The sequence below is a fragment of the Pteropus vampyrus genome, unplaced genomic scaffold (genome assembly GCF_000151845.1).
Source record: "Pteropus vampyrus isolate Shadow unplaced genomic scaffold, Pvam_2.0 Scaffold303, whole genome shotgun sequence".
Taxonomy (NCBI): domain Eukaryota; kingdom Metazoa; phylum Chordata; class Mammalia; order Chiroptera; family Pteropodidae; genus Pteropus; species Pteropus vampyrus.
Window position 1 is genome coordinate 828,299 of NW_011889084.1, and position 25,109 is coordinate 853,407.

Here is a 25,109-nt window from a genome sequence, read left to right on the forward strand (position 1 = left end):
ATGAACTACAAATGCAAACAATTCAGGAAAAAAAAAGCAGAAAGGACTAGAATCTTCATCCTGCCTCCCATACCCCTCTCTTCCTAGAGGGATTAGTTAGGCTCTGAGCATCTTCCAGATCTTTCCTCTGCCTTTAGGCAGACGTGTAAGTGAACACAGATTATCATTTGGGTTTGCATTTTTTTACACATAACTAGAAACGGGACATGGCTGTTCTGTTCTTTTTTCTAAAGAGCAGACTTATTTACTGCAAAGTACACCCAAACTCCCAAGTGTTGCACTGGCAGCATCAACCCTGGTGCCTGCTATCTCACGTGGTTCTCGCAACAGCCTGATGACACAGTAGCCTATGACCTCTTCATGGGGTCATGGAGCCAGCCACGACTCCTGTACACGAGTCTGAGAACTGCCACAAGATGGAATGTGGGGGATGGCGGGGGAAGATAGGTGGGGTTTAACAGAGGCTGTCACACTGCCCCCCGGTCACTTCCTATCAGGAGTAGTGACTGTGCACATGATCCCTGGGTGAGATTCACCTCCGCTTGTCTCATGATTAACCAGAGAATAACCCTTCATTTTAGTTGGCACTTCCTTGATTAACAGTCAGGCTGGCAGTTTTGCATGTCATTTAAATTCCTTCCTCTGGAAGTTATCTGTTCATGCCTTTTGTCCATTTTCTATTGCGTTGTTTGAGTTTCTTAGTGATTTATATAAGTTTTTAAATATTCTTATTATTAACCTCTGGTTATATATGCAAAAAAATATTTTTTCCTTAAATGTCACTTTTAAAAAAAACTTTATGTTGATTTTGGTCATACAGAAGTTTTTCATTTCTATGACATCACATATACCAATCTCTTCTTTTATAGATTTTTTCTATCTTACATAGGCAAGTCTTTCTTATCCCAAGATTATAAATATATCTTCAAATGCTTCAATAATTTTAATTTAGATCTTTACCTTAAACGCATGTGTGTAAAACCTACCTTGTTTTCTTGCATCAAAATGGAAAGCCAGTTGTTAGCACTAACCACTGAATAATCATCTTGCTCTGAATGGCTTTAATGCCATTCTGCATCATACCTAAACTTCTCTCCACACAGGTATCTATTTCGGCATCTACGCCATTCCACTGATCAATCTACAAGTCAGCTTTCCTGACCCCTTACTGCTGTGCCATAATGGCGTGTCCCGACACTACCTCCTCTTCCTAAAGACTGCCCCTGAATAGCAACACCTGTTAGATCTCCAACGGTCATGATGAAAGTGAGAAAAGGACTAAAGTTCTCTGAAGGCCCTGATGCCTGTGTAGGAGGCTGGGGTTCCCATGCTGATTGCTCAGCGATGTGCGTACTGGGCCCCAGTCACAGCCCTCAGAGCCCCAGCCTCACTTCTGATTAGAGTTGCTGCTGACAGTACTCAAGCATTTGCTGTACTCATGAACGACAGCTTGCACTGACTGCCAGGACCAGGGATGTGTCCTTGATGTGGAAAGGCGAGACTAGACTGTTTCTAGGAGCGAATGCCTTGTGGACATCCACTGCCTGATGGACAGAGCCTTCTAGAAGCTCCAATTCACATCTTGCACATACTTAGGAAAAGGTGCTTTAATAAAACAGCAGGACCAGGCACCTTGGTATCTTAGATGCCCATCACGCAGGATGTGTGGGGCTGAGCTGGGCCAGGTCGCATGGCTGGAAGAGAGGCCCAAAGAGCAGAGCCATCTCTCTTGGCGGCTTCAGCAGGAGCAACACTGGAAGCCACAAACACTAAAACAGTGCCAACCATGGTCAATGCTCCTCCTATTCCAGCCATCAAGGATATAGCAGTGGACAGTGACTCGGCTACACAGCTTACCCATTAGCTCAGGAAACAGATGCTTGTTATTCTGGTGCCACAGAGGGGGAATAATGCCCAGAGGGGTTAGTCACTGTCCAACACCACGCGCAATCTTTCTGACTCACCCACTGCAGCCTGAGGGCTTCTCTGGAGGTTACTAACATGTTCCTGTCAAATGAGAGCAGGGGCAGGGCTACAAAGGTTCTTGGGAATGCATCAGGTCCAAAGGCTTACAGGAAGGATGGGGACACCTTCAGAGATGTGGATGTCTGTCCTTGGGTCCTATCTGTTTATATCTTCTTGTCTAGATTGTACCTGACACAGAGCAGACGAATGGTATGAGTCTGCAACATCACGTTCGTTAAGTATCATAAGCTATTATTTTTAAATGACACTGTTATTCTTCCGGTACTTAAAAAAATAAAAGCACCAATATCATCACCATAACAACCACTGCACTGAAATCTATATTACAGCTAAGGGTTGAACTGGTTTTCACTTTCCGTTACATTTAAGGAATATTAAACTTTGCTAACTTTCTATAAACACTCATTTGGTCAAATAAACAAAAGAGAATTCAAATTAAATAAAAAAAGGCATCATAGCCCTCACAGCACAGAAGCCCAAGCCCACAGACAAGCCCCCGCACACACGGACATACCCACCTTCACCTTCCCCCACTGAGCAGGAACCGCCATTAGCAGGACCAAGTCTCAGACTTTAATGTGGCCTAAGACTGCCTGCCTGCCTTCCTCCTCTGACAGGTCCCAGGCATGTCTTTCACATATATAGAAAAATCTATCTTTAATGTGACATCTTAATTTTCTACAGCCTCCAGTGCAGAGCAAAGCCCATTATGTGCATGTTCTCCAAGTTCAGAGGACAAAGGGAAAAAAAGAAGAGAAAGGAGGAAGTACTACCAAGTCACCTGTTTATCTTTTTAAACTTTCAGACAGTGAAGTGCTCACTTCTTGCCATAGAAAACAGAGCCACTGGGCCTTCACTGCAGGCTGATGTGACAAAGAAAGTTCTGGCCAATGCTGTATGAAAGAAAATGTCATGTGGGGGACTCCAGGACCAGAGGTAAGAGGGAGTGTGTGTGCATGCATGTATGTGTGCGTGTGTGCTGGTGTGCATACACCCACACAGGTACAGACACAGCAAGCACGGCCAATTTCCCAAGTGGTGCATCTAGGGAAATACCCAACTCCTTTGGAGCTTTCAAAGTCCCTGATGGGGTCCGCACAAACACTACCCCAAGGCCCACATTCTGCCTCTATGTTGCCTGCTCTCTGGCTATTTGCAGGACTTTGTTTTCCATCTTTTTACATTTAACCTTTCTATATTCTCTCACTTTGGTGTCTTTGGTTAAGATCCAGTTTGACAGTTTTTTCTTTTAATTACATCACTTGGCCCAGCTGCATTTAGTGTGATTACTAGGAGTGGGGCCATCTTAACTTGCTTTGTCATGTCTGTTTTGTTTTCCTTTGTTCTTTCTTGCCTTCTTTTTGAATATTTTTTATGTTCCACCTCCTCCAATAAAGTAATCCTTCTACTGTTCTTTTAGTGCTTCCCATGAAGATGACAATAGGTACCCTTGATGTATCAGAATCCAAATAAGTGCATTTACCTCTTCCCAAGCAACACAAGGTCAGAATCAACTCTATTCACCTCCCCCACACACTGATGTGCTATCAGTATACTGTATTTTAATTCTTTGTATGTCTTAAACCCCACAGGACATTATTAGTATTGTTTTACCTGTTGACAGTCACCTAGAGTTATCCCCATAGGTGCCCTTTCTTCTCTGCATCCAGGAGTTTCTACCTGAGAGCATTTTCTTTCTGCCTGAAGAACATCCTTGAGTGTCTCCTTTAGTTGGTGACGTTTTCTCAATGTTTGTTGGTCTGAAATGGTCTTTATTTCCCCTTCATTCTTTTTTTAATTTTTATTTTTCAATTAGAGTTGACATTCAGTATTATTTTCTATTACTTCAGGTGACTTCTCCTTCATTCTTGAAGGACATTTTCACTGGGTTGGAATTCTAGGTTGGTGGTTACTTTCAATTTCTCTGGAACCTTGTGCGTTGCTGGTGGGAATGTAAAATGGTGCAGCCACTATAAAACGCAGTGTGGCAGTTCCTAAAACTTAAAACAGAATTACCACATAATCCAGTAATTCCACATCTTGGTATGTGTTCAAAAGAATTGAAATCAGGGTCTCAAAGAGACATTTGTACACTCAGGCACTTTGAAAATGTTACTTGTTGGCTTTTCCACCTTTCGCTCCTTGGACGGTGACGAGGAGCCAGCCATGCCTGCCTAACTCACTGCAGCCGCTGGAGGCAGGTTCTCAGGCTAGTGGACAGCTCCTCCTACCTCCAGTGCTAAGGTCAGAGCAACACATCACTCCCTTACCTGTAAGTCACAGAGGCTCTATTCTCACCACAGGCTAAGGGAAGCAGGCACTCCAACCCATACAATACTGGTCACTAATCCAAGGTCAAACTCAGATTTCCTCCACTATCCCATTAATGCCTTTAGAGCTATTTTTATTTTCCATAATCCAGGCCATAACTGCACATTGACTACCATGTGTCTTCAGTATCCTTTAACCTGGGGAGCTGCTCAGTCTTCGCCCTTCTCGACCATGACCGTCTCAAGAGTCCAGGGCAGTTATTCTGTAGAACATCTCATTTCCTTGCTGTGAGATTCATGGCAGACATTTTTGGCAGGAATATGAAAGAAGTGATGCTGTATCACATCAAGAAGGATTTCATGTTTGTTGGTCCCCTTTTTGGTGGCAAACCAAGTGCCTGCCAAGTTTTTCTACTTATTATTTTTACTTTGTAATTAATAAGTAATTCGAGGGGAGATACTTTGAGATTATGTACATACTCTATCAACACACAGTGAGTTTCTAATGTCATCATTTTAGTTGTACTTATTAGTTAGCATTCTAATCTAAGGTAGAATTTTCCACTGCCTACATTTTATTTATATCAATGTCAACTCTTGCATTTTTATTTACGTGGTAGATTACAATCCATTCCTTTCATTTCTGCTCATACCTGAGCATGGTCCCATCAGTCTGAGAACACTCCCTTGCTCTCTGGCACAGGAGCCCATCTCTCTGGTACTCCCTGCCCCAGACCTGACAGATTTTCACCAAGGAGGTGTTTGTTAATTACATTACCTCCCTCTTCATAGCTTTCTCTTTCTCATTTTTATTTCACTGTCTTGTATCCTTGAATGCATGATTATTTTTCACTCATTATCTGGTTACTCTGGATGGAGGGCCAAAAACGACGTGTAAAATCTTTCTGAACTGGCAGCCTAGGATTATGCTTTCTTCTCCAGAGCATATGCATTTGACCCTGGCTGTGGCTGGGACACTAGGAATCCCCAGTACTTTACTCTAATGTCAAAACCTGCAAGATTCTGGACTTGGCTGCAGTTTCTTGGAGGGCCACTGTATTTTGAGTTCTTACCTCTCCCAGGGGTGGGGTAGAATCCCACCAGCCAGTTCAGGGCAAATCCCCTGCTGAGAATAACTAGAAATGCTGGGAACTTTATTTTTTAATTCTGACTGGTCTTTGGAGTGCTAACCAAGCAAGAAGGAATGGCAATCCCAGGTAGAGAGAAAGTTCAGAACCCAAGGAGGCAAGCTGGAAAGTGTGGCTGGCTCTGGGGCTCCAGGTGGCTAAGCAAGGACTGCTTGGCAGGAAGGTGCCCCACATTCAGGCTGGGATCTCACCAGGTGGCCTGGTGTTCAGCCTGTCTTCGCTGTGCTCTAAGACCCTCATGTGCCCCCCCAACCCTAGCCCCTCACCGGGCTGCCTGCCCTCTCAGCACACATGAGGATACAGTCTTGCAGATCTCCCCAGACCCGCATGCCCCTCCACCTCAGGAGTTCTCATCACGCATCTCTAGTCTTGGTCCCAGAGACCCAAGTCAGGCGAAAAGATGGAAATTTGTACACAGAATTGCTGGCTCTTGTGAAATCCTTCAGCTTTCTGGCATCCAGAGAGCAGTATCAAGGACGGGTATGTTAGTCAGAAGCCTGCTGTCAGCAAGACGTGAAAACCACCCCTTGAAGCAACACAGACAGAAAGGGACTTGCCACAGAAGGCAGGTAGGTGGGTCTGGGGAGACGTAACAAGACCGCAAGCTGCCCCTTCGTAAGCACTGGCCTTATTCTCGCATACCAGATGCTGTCCAAGACTAGAGCCCACACCTGACCTCAGTTAAGAGATCAGTCTCAGCCATGTTCCCACCACAGCACTCATTTCCACACTCCTATGTCCAAAGAAGGGGCTCTGGCACCAGAAGAGCAGGGGACAGTCACTGGGCAGACAGAAACCATGGACGCCAACACCACTAACTTCTGGAAAGGTAAACTGAGGGATGTGGCTTGGGTTCTGGCGTATGCTGTTCTGAACCCCAGAAGAAGGGGCACATGGCTTTCATCACCTAGGAAACAAGTTAAAATAGAAATAAACTATGCAAGAGAATTGAATGTTGGCGCACAGCAAAGAACCTGAGTGCACAGCCAGCCCACGGGGGCCGAATCCGACATGCTTAGGACACTGCACTGACCAGCAGCCTCCACAGCCCAATGTCAAAGGGTAGTTCTTGATCTTATCTCAATCAGCACAAGTATATGGCCACCTCATGGCAGACTCCAGTGACATCAAGTGTATCTTCCTGTTTGGTCCTCCTGGGAAGGAGGTTGGAAAGGAGCTCAGGAAACAAGCACTCATTGAAAGGAGACTCAGGGACATGGTTGTCTGGTACGATCTGCAGAGACCACATGGCCACGTCATGACAAGCAGCTTCCAGACTGACTCGTCAACAGTATCCAGCCAGACTTTATGGGTAAACAGAAGCTTGACAAAACAACTGGAAATAATGTCATTAGAAGCTTACAGCATGAGATCACAGTCACAAACTACACATTAGCTTATGAGATACACAAATAAATTTACTTGATAGCTATTTTGATGAGACAAGTAATAATTTATACTAGAAACATAGCGATGCGTCAGTGTCATTCACTTCATCCTCACAAAACTACCAAGGGGAAGGGGCAACCTGGCTGAGCTGAGACCCTGCGGAGTTGTCATCGAGCTGCATCTATGGAGCCCGAAGACATGCAGGCGAGGACAGCAGTGTGTGTTACTAACCATCTGCTTCAGAAGCAGCTTCCAATGACACTCTGTTCTTCCCCAGAGCCTGATCCTCACTGAGACCCAGTCGACACCCCATGAGCACGAGCCCAAACCCAAACCCATCACTGCCCTGTGGAAGCAAACAGCTGGGCTCTGCCCAAGCCTTTGGGAAAACAGATACTGCTGTACTATCCGGTCCTAAAAGCCTAGATCCCCTATCTGAAGGCACGTAAACTGCTTTTATAAAAACAGCTTTACGAAGTGTGACACACAATAAACCACACATAATGCAAGTGTATAATGTGATGAGTTCTGACATATGTCTACACCCATGAAACCATCACCAAGACCAAGATAATGAACGTATCAATCACACCCATTTCCTTGAGCACTTCTGTAATTCCTCTGTCCAGTCCCCCTCCACCTCACCACTGTCACTAGAGTTAGTTTGTGTCTTTTAGAATTCTGTATAGGTGACCCTACACAAGGACTACATGTTCCCTTTTGTCAAGCTTCTTTCACTTGGCACATGGATTCTGAGATCCGAGCAGGCCCTGCCTGCATCAGTAGTCATCCCTTCTGTGCCGGCTGGTGTTCTGTGAGGCTTGTTTCTCTACCCCCTTGGCCAACAGCCACCTGGACTGCCCCTAGTGTTGAAGGGTGCATACCCTCCACAGTGACAGACAGCACTTCACAGCTGAAGGATGGCACCCTCCCTGCCCTGTCACTCTACCAACAGGAGGGTGTGGGAGTCTATTCACAGGCCTTACTCTTAGAAAAAGAAATGAGAGGCCTGCTTCTTAACAAAGTAACTCACTCCAAAAGTTCTGTCCTCTCACAGTACAGAGGCTTCAAAACCACGAATGACCAAAACAAAGACACCAGAATGGTTAGGACAAACATTTCCTCATTTCAAATTATCATCTGTACAAGATGTAGGGCACCGACCCACAGATAAGATGTGTTGTTTTGTTTCCTTTTTTGAGCAGCAGCGATGTTGCCCATGTTCACATTCTCATATCATCACTTATAAGACAAATAACTTACCTTGGCATCCAAAGGTCAAAGAGTTTATACTAAAAATGTGACAATTAAATGTGCCAATGTCAGCAATTAAAATCTCTTTTACATCCTCGACGCAAAATCAGGAATTTGGCCTTTATGCAACCGATTAGCCAAGGTTAAAAAATAGCCCCCTCCATCAAGTCCCTTATACATCCCAACTTATACATCTATCTTGAGCTCTTAGATGACAGTCACTTGGGTCACCATTGGGGGCAGGAACAGGTGACATCAGAAGCTTCCATTCACACAGGGACCACAGGGCACTCACTGCCTCTTAGATAAAGCTCAGAAGATAAAAGGCTGAGGAAATGAGTCACCTGGCGGCACCAGGTACAAGCTTCCTGCTCTGCCATTATGTCGCCTGTGTCATGAGGTAGCCTGGTGGTTTCACACTCCTGCAGGTGTTTTATTTATTTTTATTATACAGCTAGAACACCCTGCCCACCACTGTGAAGGAGCTCTAAATTGCACAACACATCAAAGGTCCATTATGGTCAAAATCAAACTGTAAGACCAGAGGATGTATGTTCTATGGAACAGGCACAGCACAGACTGGGCAAGGTGGCTGCTAGGTGGCCACTCATACTTGCCCCTCTAGAGGTGGACAGTGGAGAACCCTGGATCTAGAGCGGCCCTCAGGTCCACCACTTGCCAGTTACTGACCTTGGGCAAGTCATCGTTCCTTCCCTGCAAAATGGGAGGACAATGGTTGCTTCTTCATAAGGGTTCTGGGTGTCTTAAGGAATAGCACACATGAGGTGCTTGCCAGCATATGATGCGGAAAGCCTTCAACACAGGCCGGCAACCACCCTGTGCAGGCACAATGTCCCTTTCATCAAACAGAAGGAGGATGGGGTGGTAAAGGCTACAGATCACAGTTAAATCCTAAAATTCCAACTAACTTTCTGCGAGAGTAAATTTAAATGCTTAATGACCAAGATTCAAGGCTCTAGTTAGAAGAATATCCTACTCAGGGGAGCCCAAGCTCACGACTGGAAAAGGCTGGTATGACAGTCACAGAAGAGAAGGTGAAGGGTGGGTCCCACCTGGTACTATTTTCTCTTTGCCACAATTCTCACAGGTAGCTATGCTAACTCGAACCGATAATTCTTTAAAATCGCTACTGAAGATATACATTCTGAGTAACGTGAATAAGGATCCCATAGTCACAGGGGTAAAAAAAGATTACTTATGTGCCAAAAAGACTCTAGAAGGATCTAGATAGAACAGTGGTATTTCTGAGCAGTTGGATATCAGGTATTTTTTGCTTATCTTATTTTCTAATTTTCCTGTACCAAATGTATTTCTTATACAGGCATATCTCATTTTATTGTGTTTTGCTTTATTGTGCTTAGCAGATATTGCATTTTTTACAAATTGAAGATAAGAGCTTCACAAGCAACAAGATTACAACTTGCTGAAAGCTCCGTGATGGTTAGCATTTTTTAGCAATAAAGTATTTTTTAATTAAGATAGGTACATTTTTGAGACATAATGCTGTTGCACACTTAATAGACTGTAGTGTAAACATAACTTTTACATGCACTGGGAAACCTAAAAATTCGTGTGACTTATTGAGATATTCGTTTTATTGTGATAGTCTGCAGCTGAGCCCGCAGTATCTCCAAGGTGTGCCTGTATAACTTTGACAGTAATGTACCTCTGTATGTTATCTCTGCAGAGCAGTTACTGAAATGTACGGAATATATATGAAGAACACTTTGAAAATTATAAAGCACTATACAGAAATCACTTATGGAATTTACCAGTGAGAGCTCAAACATGGTGAAGACCCTGTTCCTCTCTGCTGAGTTATCACTGAACAATGAGCTTTACCCTGCTCACTGCCACTTTCTTAAACGTCAGCAGAAGTCTCTTCAAGGCCTGGACTTATACAAATGTTTCCCATCAGATTCTGAGGTTCACATGGATCGGATGAAGAGGAACTTTATGTGGTAGTGTTTAAAAAGTGGAAGAAATGTATTAAAGAAAATGACTTTTAACGAATTCTCATCTCAATGATAGGATCAGCCTGCACCCAGGACTGCCCTCCCCTGGAGACCCCAGTCCCTTCCTCCGGCCTTGATACCTCAAATAAAAGCTCCAAGGAATTTACCAGTTCCAAAGAAGAACTACCAATCATACTTCACAAACTCAAATAGTCACTGTTGCAATAAACATTTTGAAGTGGCAACTTCCAACAAACTGCAGGTAATTTAGAGTAATTTACTGAGATGCTTCCTGTGCCTACCGCTCTGAGGTCTTTCAAACATGAGTTAGAGAAACACAGGAGACTCTACACATGGGTCCTTGCTGCTTGTGAATAGCAGACTGAATGTCAAGACTCACAATGACTTTATCACAGGTCAGAATCCGTCAATAACCTGAAACAAGATGCAGAGGCTTACAGTCACAATTCCAACACCCCACAAACTCTGGTAAGGAGACCAGTTCTCAGTGTAGAAGCTATAAGACCGAAATCATGACCTGAAAAACGTGACATTAAAAAATTTTAAATGTACACTTATGAATCTTAACACGGTCAAAATTCTGTTCATAAAACATGATTTGTTCCCTCAAAGTAATTCAGAAATCACTAATTCCAAACCTCGGATCGCCTTCTTTACTTCATAACATCAACAGGTAATTCTCAAGATCTTCTCTAAGCTAACAGTGGCCTGACACTTGTAGGAAGCGCATTTCTAGTTTCCTTGACTCTGAACTTCTGTGCAGAAAGTAAAAACCTGAGAAACAGAAAATCTTTGGGTATTTTGTTTTTATAAGAGTTACCTGATTTTTCTGCTTATGAGTTTTCTTTCACAATGTTTCAAAAGGATTTCTTTAAAGGAGTTTCACTTTATCCAAATGAACTTAACATGACCACCTTATGAGAAAGCTGAATTACACAGGATCTATCGAATGCTTCTAAATGTACATAGAATGCATGGTCATAACTGGGACAGGGAAGAACAAGTGGTCTGGGTTGCTTTTCTGTGCTTTTTTGTTCACCATGGAAATGTTTTATCTTTAAAGCATCTCCAATACAGCTCCAGGTAGCAGGTAGCACCACAGAACGTCACATTCCAAAATAAATGGAATTTCAAAGTGAATAGAAGCAAGGTGCAAGTCTGACATTCCTTCAGTCCTGTTCCCTCCATCCTTGGGATTTCCAACAAAACGTTTCTCTGCCTCGGGTCTCACCCCAGGACCCATTAGGCCTTGCTCAAGCAGAACCATCTTGAGGGTGGGGGTGGGGAGGGCTCCAACACAGGTGTACCTATGAGCCTTGTTTTCTGCAACAATCAGTGACACAGCAAGAGTCAGTGACATAGGCTGTGACACAATCAGTGACACAGGCTCCAAATGTCTAAATAGTCTGCTGAGAGAACTGGATGTTATGCATGGCATCTCAATTTTGTGGCATGGACCCATATAAACACAGGACACTTGGAGCTGAAGCTGCCTAGCATATGTTTGCTGGGTGATGTTATATCCATCAAGGCCCTGAGTTCACTCCTCATCAAGGCCAGTTTGTTATGTTAACCTTCTTCTACAATAAACCTGGCCACTAATCCATCCAGTCACCTACGTCACGCGGGGAACAAGGCAAGATAACTTAGATGGATAAAAGCAATGTAATTCAAAACACATTAAAAAAAATCCTAAAAATATTTAGTTATTAGTAGTCAACTTCATACCTGAAAATTGAATATATACACAATAGAATTAGAGTTTACACTTAATGTAGACCATATTCTGTGAGAATGACCTAATTTTTTAGGTCACAGCCATTTCTCATAAGAAAATTCCTACTTTAAAACATATTAAGTATTATAAATAAAAGAATAGGTTCATATTAATTTACATATGCATAAAGAGACTCTGGAAAAACACATTGTATTCAGATTATTTATCTCTAAATGGTGAGTTCCAGCAAGGCAGGTGGGTAAACAGTGTTGAGAGGGAGAATGGAGAAGAGGGGTGTTTAGTCCGTTGAAAACATTTGAGTTTTATAAGCCAAAGAGCATTTACTTCCATTTCTGCTCATGTACCTGACCACAACGGGCCTTTGGTACAGACTGTGGGTGGAACACTGCTGAAGAGCACAGCTCTCAGGACAAGCAACATGGCTGCCACGAAGCAGAACAGCCTCTCTGCCCAGAGGCCAGCTGAAGGCAGTTCCAGGAAAACAGGGACACTCATCAGCGACTGCTCATTTCTTCACAGATTTTTCTGACTCCTATTTTAAAACCACACAACAGAACTATCTAATATAAGGATTCGTCAAAATCAAGCTCTAAATAAATAGCTGATATACAAAATAAAATGAGCCTTGGATTTCTACTTAACAGTAGACTAGCTTACTGTACACCAAACCACCTGCAAGGACAATGAGAAAAAAAAAAAAAAACAGACAAAAAAGTTTTAATCTTTTTAAAGGCACCAGAGAGCTACCAAGGCAATGAGGTTTTAAGGGGCCAAAATATGAGGAAAGAGGGGAAAAGAGAGAGGCAAGTCCAACATTTGGTCCCACTTTTCTCCTTGTGGTTCTTGAGCAATTACTCGGAGATTAAAAATGTGGAAGTTCTCCTCAGAATTCTTAAATGGGTGTTCCAAGTGCACAAAAATGTGGGCCCTGGTGAAGACTCCAGGGTTTCAATTGGGATCCCAATGGGCTATGTCCTAGGAGAAGAAATGAATTTGAAATAGACCAGCCTTCCCAAAGACGGAAGCACAGCGTCCAATCATACTGGTTCCTGACTGGAGGAAAGTAATGTGTCTCCACACAGAAGGCCAGTCAGAAGGAAAAATAAACCGTCACTGGAGAAAAATATGGTCAGAAACTTCAAATGAGCTTGAAATTTTTCATATACTGTGTCTAGTGTTCAATAAAAAATTGCTCACTATACTAGGAAAGTGACCAAAGAACTGAGAAACAAGAGAAAAATGAACAACAGAAGCAGAACCACAAAATACCCCAATTTTGAAATTACAAAACATTAAAATATTTACAATTAACATATTCAATAAATTAAAAGATAAGCTGGAGATTTTGAGCAGAGAACTGGAAATTTTTAAAAAAACAAATCAAACGAACACTCTAGACCTAAAAAATATAGTAATTGAAGTTAGCTCAACAGACGAGCCTCAGAGTACACAGAAATGAAGAGAAATTAGTAAACAGGGCTGAAAAACACTCACACTGAAGCATGATGAGGAAGAAAAGGACAGCAAGCACGAAAAGGCTTAGAAAGAAGGTCTAACATATGAGTAATTGGAATCCCAGAAAGAGAGGAAAGAGAATAGAGCAGAAGCAATATGTGAAGAGCTAATAACTGTGAACTTCTCCAAATTCATGAAAATCTTCAAGCCACAGATTCAAAAAGCATGTAAAACTCCAAGCTAAATAAACACACAAGATAGTAAAACTTCAGTAGTTTTACAAAAAATAAAACATCAACACTAGCGCCAAAAAATGACCAATTATCTTTGAATGTGCAGCAGTAAGACTGACACTTGACATCTCCACAGAAACAATAGTAGTCAAGAGACAATGGAAGGACATCTTATAAAGCACTGAGAAGAAACTGCCCATCTAGAGTTCTACACCCAACAGGAGCAGTCTTCATATAAAATAATCAATAACTGCAAAAAAGAACAATAGGGGAAGGTAATTAATGTTAGTTTAACCTTAAGTCTTTGCATTTTCTGGTAAGTGATAAAAGAACCAACTTACATTACACACAATAGTTCAGGGATGCATGATGTAATCTCTAGAGTAATCACTTAAAAAAGTAGTTCGTAAAGAAAAAAAAATGACGCAGATGATAGAGGCTCTGTTCATCTCTCTAGTGACCAAATCACAGTTGTGACAGAAACAAGGAGCAGCAGCAAGGAAAAATCGCTTGGAATGAACAAGCCATACAACTAGAGAGAAATCCAAGAAATCACCCTGCAATGGCAGAAGGTAGGACAGGGCGAAGGCGTGGTCCTACCTAGTTTCCAGCGGTGGAGTGAGATGGAGGCTGCGGCAGCAGCAGAAGCCTCTTAAAAGAGCTGTGTCTGCGAGCAAATTTTTGCAGTGACGGACCTGCTCACTCTGAGCACCAATGCCGATCTGGCTGCACGCAGAGGGCACCAGGGACTTACAGGGAGATATTGTCGGAGTGAGGGCCGAGGCAAGACTCACTTGGTGCCGGCAATATCCATTGTTCCGTTGAACCCTCTCCTCTACTAGTGCACTGACACAACACCAACATAGCCGTGAAGTCATCAAACTGGATAACAGAGGTCGCTCTGTCCAGAGGATTCCCTGAAACCCCACCTCCCCCAACTCGCGGCCCCACCCAAGCCACATCCAGGTATATCCTTAGTGAGTCAGGTGCTCCTTCCTGAGCAGCACCTAGACTCACACTGGAGACAGCTGGCCTCTGTTTCTAGTGTGGCCTTTTGAGGCAACTATAAGCACGGCATCTGTGGATTGCTTGCTGAATCTTAACAGGTGGCCCCGTAGCGGTAGAGGCTTGGGATAAATCTGGCCTGCAGCTGAACCCCTCAGGACTGTGCCACTGGACACCTACTTTACAAATCCACACTAATAAGACCGGGAGACTTAGGAGCTTTGCTTAGTACATAGAAACAGACATGGGAAGGCAGCCAAAATGAGAAGATAAAGAAGCAGAAACCATATGAGAGAACAGAACGGAGATCCAGATATAATGGAGTCAAGTAATCTAACAGATGCAGAGTTCAAAACACTGGTTATAAAAATGCTCAGTGATCTTTTGGGAAGTGTAGACAAATTCAGTGAGAACTTTAACAACGAGATAAAAAACATAAAAATGGAAATGGAAATTATAAAAGGGAACCAGTCTGAAATGAAGAACACATTATCTGAGATGAGAAGTAAATGGAATTAAACAAAGGAATAAACAAAGTAAATAAAGAGGAGGATCAAAGGCCTTATCTAGAAGACGGGGAAAGCCAAGAACACGCAATCAGAACAGCAAGAGATAAGATGCCAGGACTATAAAAATAATTTAAGGAGAATATAAGACACTATTCAGGGTCCAAATATCCATCTGATTGGAGTACCTGAAGAAAATCAAGATGTTGAACAGCCATTTGAAGCAATAATGATAAAAAAAACTTCCCTAACCTGGTGAAAGAAATGGACATAAAATCCCAGGAAGCTCAGAGAATTCCAAAAATCAGGGATCCAAAGAGGCCCACACCAAGACACATCATAATTGAAATGCCAAAGGTTAACTACAAAGAAAGAATATTAAAAGCAGCAAGAGAAAAACAGATAGTTACTTATAAGGGAACACCCATAAGACTGGTAGCTGATTTCTCAAAAGAAACTCTGCTTGGGCTTGGCAAAAAATATTTGACAGGATGAAGACCCAGGATCTACGACCAAGAATAATTTATCCAGTAAAGCTATCATTTAGAGTCGGAAGGACAGATAAAGAGCTTCCCAGACAAAAATAAGCTAAAGGAATTTATCACCACCAAGCCTGTATTACAGGAAATGTTGGAGGGACTTCTTTAAGAAGAAAAAACATGTATCAAAAACAGGAATAAAGAATGGTAACAACTACATTCCTATCAATAAGTACTTTAAATGAAAAAGAATTAAGTGTTCCAATCAAAAGATAGAGTGGCTGAAAGGGTAAGAAAACAAGACTCCTACATATGAAAAGGAAGGGGATGGAAAAAGATATTGCTTTGATGGACCTAGAAGGTATTTAAGTCAGAGAAAGATAAACACTATATGATTTCACTTATATGTGGAATCTAAGGAATAAAAAGACCAAACTAATCAAAAACAGCCTCACAAATAGAGTGGACAATTTGGTGACAGACAGAGGGGAGAGAGGTTTGGGGGGTGCTGAGAGAATGGGGTGAAGGGTTAAAGAAGTACAAATTAGTAGCTGATGAGTGGTCACGAGAATGGGGAGCACAGCATAGGAAATGCAGTTAGCATTAATACGTTGGCTAGGTGGAGGGTCAGGGGAGGGAGGGAGCAATTGGGGGGATCATTTTTACCAATTATATAGATGTCTAACCAATGTACTAATTAAAATAAATAAATTAATTAAATAAATTAAAAAAAAAAGACAATGAACATTCTCCAAAAAATAAAAATAAAAACATAAAAAAATAAGTATTTCTCAAGTCTGTCCCATATCCCCTTCCCTCCCACCACTGCTGTAGTTCAGACCTTCTTTCTATTGCACCTGAAGTATTTTCAGGAGACTTTTACCTGACAGCTTCCACCTTGATCGTTTGCTCTTGCTGTTTCTACTTCCTGGCATACTCTTACCCTAAACACCTACATGGCTTGCTGCCTCCCCATGCCTGTTCAAATGTCAGCTCCTCAGACAGGCCTTCTTCAACTGCCCTGTGTAAAACAGTCCATCCCTTCATACACAATTTCCCTTACCCTGTTTTACATTTTCCATAGCATTTATAATAAACCTCTATAATTATTTGGTAAAAACAAAGAAGTAGTTCATAAATGTATGATAAGCTAATAGAAGGGGATATTTGAATAATAAAAAATACTCAATCCAAAAGAAAGCAAGAAAGGAGAGATAAGTGGAACAAGTAGAACATAAATACTAATAGATTTAAATACAGATATAATAATAATTACATTAAATATGTCAACTAAATATGCCAATTAAAAATAGATAATCTGAATTTTTAAAAAATAACCATATCCAGCTTATAAGAGAACTTAAATATAAGACTATAGAAAAGATCCTGACATTTGCAACGACATAGATGAATCTTGAGATTATCATGCTAAACAAATTGTCAGACAGAAAAAGTTGAGAATATGATTTCACTCCCATGTGAATTATACAACTGAAAGCAACAAATGAATAAAACAAACAAACAAAAACTCATAGACACAATAGTTTAGTGGTTACCAGAGGTAGAGGAGAGAGGGGAGAGGTAGAAGGGTAAAGGAGGTCAAATATATGGTGACAAGAGATTTGACCTGGGTGGGGAACACATAATGCAATATACAGATGATGTATTATTGAATTCTACACTTGAAACCTATATAATCTTATTAATCAATGTCACCCCAATAAATTTAATTTAAAAAAAGAATATAGAAAAGCTGAAAAGAAAAGATTGGGAAATACATAAATCATGCAAATACTAATACATGAAAGTTGGGGTAGCTATACCAATATCAAAGTACATTTTAAAGCAAAAAGCATTATTAAAAAGAGATTTCATAATAATAAAAAGGTCAATATACAAGGAACATATATATAACAACTAAAAATCTGTATGCATGTAAACTAGAGTCAAAACACATAAAGCAAAACTGGACAGAAATAAAACGAGACAAATCCACAATCGTAATGGGAGATTTTAGCCAATAAATTCAGCCTCAACATTCAACAGTCATGGCACTATGGAAACATAGACCACAACTTGTTTCTATACACCAAATAAGAGGAATCAGAATCTCGGTCTGATTTTTTAAAATATTACCTACTGCTTTATCAAAAGTGAGAGGACAAAAAAGTTAAAACCAACAGAGGTGGCTATGACTATAAACCATACAGCTTCCTTAACAAAGATGGGATCCCAAGAGCGTGATGTGAATGCCTCTGCTCAAGTGCACAGGGCCATCCAATTCTACAAGTCTTGCAAGTACTTTCTAATAGCTAGAGACAATTCAATATAACACATATTCATCAAGAGGAGACCAGTAAGACATTATCTTAAGCCGAGGGAAACATATAAGACAAAGACACAGTCCCTTCACAAAGGGCTTTGAATTGTTTAAAGCTAAATTTGAAAGTCGATCTCAGTAATTTCCACATTGCTAAACTTAATGACTGTGAATCCCCATTTGACTTCACCTACTAGCAGCATCTGACAGCTAATCATTCTATCTTTCTTGAAACACTTCTCCAGTTGGCTTCCAAGTTGCCACACTCCACTGGTTTCCTCCTACCTCACCAGCCACGTCTTCTCAGTCTCCTTGCTGCTGCTTCCTTCTCATCCTCAAACTCTCAGCAACGAGGTATCAGTTAACCTCTTCTTTTCTCTATCTACATTCGCTCATTGGGGATCTCAACAAGGCTCACGACTCTTAATACCATCTATATACTACTGATGACTGAGAACCAAAGCACAAAAGCTGCAGTGGCTTTTAAACCCAATCTCAAAACGATCAAACCTCCTCTCTGAGCTCATCACCATTACTCTCCCCTCAACTGTATTCTGCTCCAGCTATGATGCCTTTCTCCTTTCACAGATCTTGCTTTTCCCTCTACCTGGAATCATTTTCCTCTAGGCACATGATCTGTGCTCTTGACTTCTCTAGGTTTTGTTTGAACATCGCCCTCTCAAATAAGACCCTCTCTGGCGACTCTTGTTAAAACAGGAACCCTCCGTCTGCCCCTACTGCCCTTCCTCATCTTATACTTCGCCATAGTACTTGTCACCATTTAAAACACTCTATACTTATTTTTTCATCTTGTACCTCTCCCTGTTAAAATGTAAGCCCCATGAGTGGAGGGATTTTTGTCTGCTTTATTCACTGCTGAATCTCCAGCTCCTAGAAGAGTATTTGGCACAGAGAGGGCATTCGATGAATGAATCAATCTGTATTTCTGTTACTTCTTCTTTTAAAGGGACAGCTGTATTTGAGCTGCACAGTACAGATATCTTTTCCTGTCCACTCACTCAGACACAGCTTTTCTTGGATGTGCGCACCACTGTCCTATACTCTCCTTTTGTTCTCCAAAATTCTGTGATCATATATAATAGTCCATTACCAGAATATGGATTAATTGTCTTCTCTAAGATGAACAAACAGCCCTCAAGAAGATCCAATTAAAAAAAACCTAGTTACACAAGAGTTATAAACAGCACCACTTCTACCCCAAGACCCCAACCTTTCAACTATGTCCAACACAGGCAGGCCTAACATAAAGAATAATGTGCTCCTGAGAAGTTAAACATACGCATGTAGTTCTTATTCACTGAGTAAGTCTCAAGGATACTAGGCATCCCAAAGTGAAATTTCATTAAAAAGAATCCTTTCACAAAGCTACCACCTCCAAATTACATATTTTATGGTAATCACATTAGATCTCCCCTAAACAGCTGTGCTCCACATCCTTTTCCTTCACTGAATTCTTCTCTTCTTTTTGTATTTAAAAGTAAGTTTTGCAAACTAGGCCCAGCTCTAAAATCATAAAAACAAAGGAGACAGTCTTTCTCCTACATGTATGCAGGACTTCTTGGCAATAACCAACCATGCTGCCCCACTGAGAGGTGGGCAGGGGGCACAATATTACAAATAGAAATCATTTGAGCAACATTTAAGGGGCAATTAGACCCCCAGGGCCCGGTCCTCACTCCCACGCAGCAAAGTCATACAACTCTCCCTCACACATCCTTGTAAGACACAGAAAGTCTATAAAAATGAATATGAAAGGCTCCTGATTTGGGGAAATCAGGTGCAGGGGAAGATAGATGTGGGGATTAGGAGCAAAAAATAAGGGATTAAGTGAAAATCTGTATACCCAACTCTTTCACCTATTCAGCTCCAGAATCCAACAGCCAGCCCCACAAGAAGGCAACTGAAGCGTCCCTCCCAGGGGGGAGCACAGAGAAAAGACCTACAAATACTGACATTTGAGGATCCCCAAGCAAAACAGCCAGCTGGCAGCCTGAACACTCCAAGTACACCAATCAAAAAGGCCTCCCACACAGCTTTCAACTAGCATCTCCAGTGCCTCACATTTAAACAAAAGGGAACAGCCAGGATCATCATTTCAGTAAAACCTCAAGTAAGACAGAATCCAAAACAAACCCATAAGAATGGAACTCAGAGAACACAAACACTATGCAGGGCAATCAACAATTAAGAAATTATAATTAACATCTCCACAAAGATTTTAAAATGTTGATCCATGAACAAAAAAGGGTTTTTTTAAAGAATATATGTTCTTTATATATTTGTTGTGTAAAAATGCAACAAAAAGAAATGGAAAATAAGAAAAAGAGATTTAGATGGTTCAACATCTAAACAATAAAGTCTAAAATAATAATTTTTTTAAAAATGAAAATAAAAGACAGGAAATCAAAGATAAGATATTTAACAAATTCTCAGAACTGAAGGAAAGTTTATTCGGCACAATGAAAGAAAAAAGCCCCAAGCGAGACAGAGCACTGAGAAATAGCACTGCTGATAAAGAAACATTCAGATGGAAGGGAAAGTCACATCCAGGGGAATGTAAGAAACTAAAGATAAGCCTCTCTAGTACAGGTCTAGAAGATGGAAGGTAACGGTGCAAATCCTTTAAATTTCTGAGAGAAATGTCGTGCAATCTATAATTCTAAACCCAACCAATTTCTCCTTCAAGTACTTTTGGCATCAGCAAGGCACAGCAGACACACAGCACATCTGAAGAGCAACCCTCTCAAGCAGAAACAGGGAAAGTTTTAGAACACATGTCTCTTGGGAGAAAAAAAGTTTATCTGACAGGTTTTACAATGTGGAGAAGTATATTCACAGAACTTTTTAAACTGATGCAGAATAAAGGAAGATTTATGTTAGGAAATCAAGTATCTAATCAAATGAAAAATGCAGCAATTATAACTCAAAAGCACACACACAAAAAATGGTACAAGAAAGAAAAAGCTTGGCCCAACTTAGCTCATCCATTAAAACATAAAATATGGATTTAAACCAAACCTAGCATGTATTAATACAGCTGACCCTTAAACAACACAGGGGTTAGGAGCACCACCCCTCACCACGCAGCTGAAAATGCACACATAACTTTTGACTCCCCCAAAACTTAACTACTAATAACCTACTGGTGACTGGAAACCTCACTGATAATAACACAAACAGTTGATTTACACATATTTTGTATGTTATGTGTATTATACATGGTATTCCTACAATAAAGTAAGCTAGAAAGAAAATCATAAAGAAGAAAAAATACGTTTACAATACTTACTGAAAAAATCCATGTATCAGTGGACCCAAGTAGTTCAAAGCTGTGTTGTTTGAGTCAACTATAATTAGGACAGGTGGTAGGAAAGGTGAACAGATGATCCAAAGATAGCTCATAAGCACCTTACTCAGAAAAGTAGGTGTGATGGACTGAAAGTCTGTGTCCCCCCAAAAAAATCCTATGTCGAAGCCCTGATGCCCAGTGTGGCTATGTTTGGAGACGGGGCCTCTATGGAAGTCATGAGGATAAAAGGAGGTCTTAAGAGGGAAGGGCTCTGACTCATGGATTAGTATCCTTATCAGAAGAGATACCAGGGAGCTGCTCACTCTCCCCATGCGCCCACACAAAGAAGAAAGGCCATATAAGCACAGTGAGATGGTGGCTGTTTGCAAGCCATGAGAAGAGGCCTGGAATGAAACCTACCTTGTCGGTTCCTTGATCTGAGACTTCCAGCTTCCAGAACTATGAGAAATAAGTATCTGCTGTTTAAGCCTCCAAGTCTGTGGTGTTTTGTTGTGGTAGCCTGAACAGTTGGAAGTGACCATCCTTGAAAGGCCAGGGGAACATGGACAGCTAGTTACCAGCCTCTCAGCATTATTTTTTCCCTTGTCTCCACTTTTTTAATAAAAGATGAAATTAATTTAAGACTGGTCTAGTAGTGCAAACATTAAGGAGACCTAAGATCAGATTAAAAGGAAACATTCACATGCATCCTTTAAAAGAAAAAAAATGTACTTTAAAAAAGTTGCATAAAACTCAAACCTTCTTGTGATATATTTTGGTATATATTTTTCTAATTACAAAGAAACACATTTTATAGGAATTTGGAAAATGTAGGGGGAGACAAAAGATTTTAAAAAGCCTATGTTCTCCAACCACAAAGGAAAAAATCCCTATGCAACTAACCCCGCTATTGGACATTCAAGTTATTCTGTTAGCTATTACAAGCAGGGCTGCAAGCAATATACTTTATGCTTATTTTTAAATGTCTGTTCGAGAGAAGATACTGGTCCTACAGACTGAAGACGAGAGGGGCAATACCCTTTTAACTCTAAGGGCACAAAACTGGATGAGCAGAGGGCCCAATAATGGGCAAAGGAGCCCCTTGCTGCTGGGGGACTGAGGATGGCACCCACTTAGCCACAGCTCACCTCTGTCAATCAATACTGGAGGAGTCTGGTCCAAAAAAAAGAGATGAATCCATTTGCTACAGGAACTTTCAAGTTACAGAGAAGGCTCCTGGGCCAAGGCTGGAATCTCACCCAGCAGCAAGGGTCCACTGTGGGAAGGGATGAGGAGGGGAGAGGCTGAACCCTGTCAGGTGCACAAGGCCCTCAGGATGGTCTCTGCGTGGCCTCTTTGAAGGCTATGAAGCGGTGTGGTGGCCAGCCTTGGTCCTCGGAAGGGGATGAAGAGATTTACTGAGTTGTTTCCTTAGATCAAACACTTTTGGGAATTAATGGGTTCTGAAAGGGCCCTGAGTGGCTCACAAAACCATACATTTGTATTGATGTGACAAATGGGAAAAATAAAGCAATGCTAATTTTCTTCTACACACACAGGTATGCAGCCTCAGGCTGGTCATGGATTAAAGAAAATTACTGGACAGCCTTCCTTTCCTAACTGAACTACCACTACTCAGCCAAATCCCATATTTCTAATAACTGCAAGGTAAACTAGTGAACATGAAGCCAAGATTCTAGAAAAGATTAACAAGAGCCTGTGAGTATGAATCAAATTCTAATCTCTGTGACACTGACTGGGGCGCAAACCTGACAATGGGCTGGTCACCAAGCAGCTGACCTATGGGTATGGCTCAGTTCCAAGAACCACACAAGGAATGCACGCATGCCGTGCCAAGCACATCAACCCCACGCTCTCCTGAAATAGCTGCTGCACGTCAGAGCCATGGGCAGCATGGTCCACGCAAAGGGCCTCAGTCAACATTTGCTTATGTGCTCTCTGCAAGCACTTCCCTTTCATAAACCCACTAAAACAAAGGCTCAGGCAAGGGGGCTTCGTCATTCCAGAATTTTTCAGTCTTCATGGCTAACTACCAAAAACTTTCATGCACTTTAATGAAATCTGTCAAAGACCATGGAGTTTTATACAACTAAAGCAGAGAAAAAAAATATTTTTAGACTCTCCTGTAACTAGTTTTAAATTATTTTTAATAACGATCCTATGCCACAGACAGGGATATAAGATGCACACAGCATGTTGGTGTTGCTGTGACAGAATCCACCACAGGCACGTTTGTGTTATAGGAGCTTAAGGTTGATTTCAGGTGCAGTGAGAAGTCTCAGCAGTGCTGGAAAAAAGGACACTGTGATCAGACTTGCATTTAGAAAAGACCCTTTTGGTACTGTAGGGAGAAGAGACCAAGGCAGAGACCCAGTCAGAAGGTTCTGTGGTGGTCCAGGAGAAGATGACAGGAGCCAGGGTGCACAGTGAGAAGCAGAGGGATTCAGCACGCATTGGAGGACTTCTGCTGCACTAGATGTGGAAGTCAGCAAAGCAGAGATCAGGTGGTTTGGATTGACTTGGCAGATGGTGGTGCCACTTCTAGAAGGAAGAATGATTATAAGAGGAACGGATTTGGGGTGGGGAATTAATATATCTCACTTTAAGGAAATATGTTTATTAAAATCTGAATATGTCATTCTCTACTCTATCTTTGAAACCATTAGTAACCCAGATGTGAATTTCACCAACATCTAGCAGACCACTAAATTCAGATGACTAAGATGAAGAAGAACCACAGCAAGAGCTGAAATTTAATGAGCAGCTGCTGTGTGCAGGGACCAGCTGGTCTAAGCAACCCCCCGGGTGTTATCTCATGGAACCTCCATGACAACCTCATTTGGCAGGTCCTTACTTCATTCTCCCCACTTTAAAGATAAGCACCTGGAGGGCCAAACCAGCCTTTTGAGGAGTAAAACCTAAGCCTGCCAGCTAATGTCTTACAGCCCCTGGGCCCTATTACCAAATCATTAAGTAAACAAATAGCTAAAATGCCTGCATCATTAGAGGACCCTTTGCCAATTCACACCAATTAAAATGATGGGTATGAACCAACCAAAGTTATGTTCAAAGTTCCACTGATAATGGCCAATTAACAACTGGAAAAGTCTTCTGTACAGAGAATGGGAGAGCAGTGAAGGAATCTGTGATCCCTTGTCCCAGAGGCTCAAAATGATCCCAGGTGAAAAAGATAAATGCAGAAAAAGGTCAGGGGACATCGCTTGTTTTCTCAATTTTGACAGAGACCTAAGTAAATGACTCATTTAACTTTTCTTAAGTCAGCTATATGAAAAACAGCCATGTAAGGCCATATGAGGACCCACACTCAGCCTCCTATCAGGGACCGGGAGCACCCATATCTGGTACAGAGAGAATAAAAAACACCAGCCAGCACAATCAAAGCAGCCCCATGGTACAGAGCCCATGGAACTGGGAACTCTAGGTTCGGGAGTCCCTTGGGGTCGTCCTAGCCTATACATGGGCCTCCTGACACACTCCATGCAGAATCAACACTTACACTTAGAGAGGCACCTACCATCCACAGGAAACACGCTCCCTACCAACAAGATAGATGCTCTTCCTTCTCTTTGTAGCAGGCACTCCCATGTTTCCTATTTAGCACCCGCCCTCTTCCCTTTTCTGTTAACCCCAATCTTCTTTTGGAAGACCACTTTCCCCCATTGGGGAGTGGCGATGCTAACTAGGTGGGGCACCCCACTTTCCTTCCAGAGTGGTCTACGTGGTATAAACCCAGCAGCACAGTCTCAGGCCCTTACACAATGATTATGTTTTGATGGGCAGGACACAGCAGCACACAGCTTACCTGGTCACTTAGAACAAACTGCAGGACCTTCCTTCAATGCTGTGGGGAGCCTGTTTACAAAACAGGGAAGCCCAGAGCCAAGGTAGTTGGGCAGCCACCTCCAACACAAGGGAGCCAACCTGAGAGCAGAGCTGGCCACAGGAACGCAGAGACAAAAAAAGTATTAAGAAGCGGG

The 25,109-nt window shown here is 41.9% G+C and overlaps 1 protein-coding gene across 4 annotated transcripts in view; it reads right to left on the minus strand.

Moving 5' to 3' along the window:
- AXIN1 (axin 1) overlaps nt 1–25,109 on the minus strand; it is a 54,830-nt gene that overhangs the window by 21,781 nt on the left and 7,940 nt on the right. The gene's annotated exons all lie outside the window — the stretch shown is intronic.